We start from the raw sequence: 3,588 nt of genomic DNA, 5'->3' as shown, positions 1-3,588 counted from the left end.
CTTTTCCTTTCCCTTTTTTTTCCTTTGCAAGTAAAAGACCGCCTTAAACACACACACACACACACACACGTATTCCCCCACCTCCCTCCTGCTTTTCATCAGACCCCATTCAAAAAATTCCCCTAAATTCAGAATACAGTGGGGAAAAAAACAACAAAACAAAACACTACAAGATTTAGTTTTATACTTTATATACTTTATGCACTGAAATAAGCACTTAATAGAACTTTCAGCTTTTTGAATTTTGAATTTATCCACGAACAGAATTGTGACAGCTGTGTAGTCTTGAAGGATTGAACAAATAATTATTTTTTTTTTTTACACAAAATCCTTAAGTATAATGTTAAGTTTGTTTCGTGGCAAAGAAAAGGAGGGATCATGTTCCTGCACAGTTCAAAGATATGAATCCATCCATTTATGAACCACTGTAGTCTGCCAATTAGCCTAATCTGCAGGTCTTTGGACTGTGGGAGGAAACCGAAGTACCTGGAGAAAACCCGCTAATTAATCTCGTTTACATAACAGTTAGTTCTGACCAAGTAATCTGATTGCATGAAAGGCATTCCACGAGTTGTGATAATAGACAGTAAATGTGCTGGGGCGTTTATACCCTACATGGACAAAAGTATTTGACACAACCTGTTAATTATTATATTCAGGTCTTTCAATCCCCTTGAAGGGCAATCTTAAAGCTGCAGTATACCAAGACATCTTGGACAATGCTCTGCTTCCAACTTTGTGGCAATGACCGTGTGCTGTAAAAAAGGGGACCAACTCCATAATGAAGTATATATATTTAGTCAAATATTTTATTTTATATCACTCGGTGGTAAAAGGTCTGTACCACAGTACTGAGGATAGAGCAGCTGCCTGCCAAAACATTTACAACCAGTCACAGAAGCATTTTCAGCAAGAACACACATCTGATACTGTTTTGTCATCTTGTCATCAGTAACATCATGCTGTCTCCTTAGTAATTGCTTCTTAATTGTACTGAATCACGTCCAGTTGCTTTATTTATGGCTAACGTGAGCTACAAAGCTAACTAGCTCCTAAAACCAGGCTCAATCCCAAATCTCTCTCTAACCCTTGACCAAGGGCACAACTTGTTGTGTGAAAGGAATTGTACATACCCTACATAGCGCATTAGCTTTCCATTTAACACTATTTGGGATTTAACCCTAGAACCTGGAAGTTAATGGAGCTGATATTCTACAGGGGAATAAATAGAAATATAAAGTAAATCTCGTTAGTTTCTCACGACTTTATTCTCCTCACCTTTTGTCTACATGGTACAAATAAGAATTTTAAACAATTTTTACCACTGCTAATTATGCTAACTGTCAAGCGATAACTATCAGTTGTCAACTCCATTAAACGTGATTAACTATTTTATGCCAGGCGTGGAAGCATATGTGTTGGTGGAGCAAAACAACTGGTTAAATAAACAAACAAATCATACTCTATTAATACTCAACAGGGAATAAAAGTGATATCACACTCATGGTTTTGCTGTTGTACTGACCGCACAGCCGTGAGAACTTCAGTACTTAGGCTGTGAATATGACTCCATCACTGTCATGCTGATATTCAGTACAATAGCATGATCCAGCCCCCTCTGCACTCTGGACCTGTCTGACTTGCCCTGGTGTCCTGCTTCTGGTTGGAGATCTTGTCGCATGGATGCCTGTGTGGTCTGCCTGGGATGCATGGCGGTGACTGGGGACAGCTGTTCTCTGATGTCTTGTGACTTTAGTCGTTCGATAATTCAGGACTAGAGTTTCCTACAGTCTACCTGAGCCCAATAATGAACTGGACTCCATTTTAACTTAAACACATCTCCTGTTATACGGAACTTACTGGGTTCCCTCTTGAGTCAGGTTCCTCTCAAGGTTTCTTCCTATTACCAACTTAGGTAGTTTTTCCTTGCCACTGTTGCCGTCGTCCTCGGCTTGCTCATCAGGGACAGTCTTATCATATTGATTCATACACATCCACAAACAACTAAAATAAACCAGACAAACTATCAGTTGTGGAAACAGGGACATTATCATCTGTAATGGTAGGTGAGTAATTGCAGTGGAAGGAATTGCTCTAATGGATCAATCAGCTGTGGAGCCAAAAGCTTCTGATAGGCTTAATTGTGAATTTAGGAGATTCCATAGTGTTAGGATCAGCTCTGGAGTCAGGAGATAATGTAGGAATAGGATCAACTGTGGAGCTAGGAGATATTAAAGGAAAATAATTGGTTGTGAGGCCACAAGGTACTGTAGGGAAAGGATCAGTTAAGGTACCAGGAGGTACTGTAGGTATAGGGTCAGTTTTTGGGGCGGGGAGTTCCTGCAGGTTTATCATCTACAGGATACACTAGGTGAAGCTTAATATTTTAGAGCTTAGGTAATGAGTGTTTCTAAATGTGCTCATTAGCAACTTTCTGGCAACATTCTGTCCCACTACCCAATTGCCCTCCAAACACTGCCCAAACTTCTAATCTAATCTGATCTAATCTAATCTGACCTAATCTAATCTGATCTAATCTAATCTAATTTATGTGTAATCTGTTTGTGAAAGCAGATAAGAGCTGTAACATACTATATGTTACATGACATACACTTAAAATTTATGAACATCAGTAATTTTCTGACACTTATTTCACCATGTTACCTTTAGGTCAAAATAAGTCAGAATGTGTGTGTGTGTGTGTGTGTGTGTGTGTGTGTCATTATTGTTTGTTTGTTTGTATTTTGTGTGTGGTTCCACAGAGAAAGACAGCAGTTTTAGTGTTTTGAATAAACCAATCACCTGTCACAGCTTCAACAACATATTGAAAACCCCAGTCTCTCTCTATCTCCATCTCCCCAGCTTTCTTTTCCTTCCTTTTCTCTCAACAACTGTTCTATTCCCCTGTTCCTATGCAGATACACGTCTATTTCCACCATGGTTACCATGGCAACTGTGTCACAGAAGCCTAACTGTGGATAATTTATAGGCCACATATTTACACCTCTTACACACACACTTACAGACATACACACGCATGCACACACAACCAATTATGTTGATGAGTATACATGATAAAAATAAAAACACTACACAAATGATCGTCATCTTCATCATCATTACATCCAGCTATGTCAGCATCTCCAGGCCAGATCACCAGCACAGCTAACAACAACTGGAAGTTGTGGCCAAACTGGTACTAACACTTTGGAACATTGCATAATTATCACACAACTGATACCTCACCACGGGATGGTTAGTACAAATCAGACTACCTGTAGATTTTATCAATCTTTAGATCTTTAGATTGATTATTAGCAGGGCAGATCAAGACATAGTTAATCACCAGTAGAGCAGATCACTGCATAACTGATCATTAGTATACCTGATTGTAAGGTTATTACTACTTTATTTTCATAAAAAAAAAATTTTTAATTCTATGTAGTCCTAATTAAATCCTTTTGATATTATAAACCCATGTTGGAATGTAACCGTGATGACAGTCATAAATAATGCTTTAATCTCTGCCTATGTTAATCCTTCACAATAGCAATTATGTTGAAAGGAATGAGCTACGTACACACTGCG

This window comes from Clarias gariepinus, chromosome 28 (genome assembly GCF_024256425.1).
Source record: "Clarias gariepinus isolate MV-2021 ecotype Netherlands chromosome 28, CGAR_prim_01v2, whole genome shotgun sequence".
Lineage (NCBI taxonomy): Eukaryota > Metazoa > Chordata > Actinopteri > Siluriformes > Clariidae > Clarias > Clarias gariepinus.
This window is presented reverse-complemented; position numbering follows the sequence as displayed.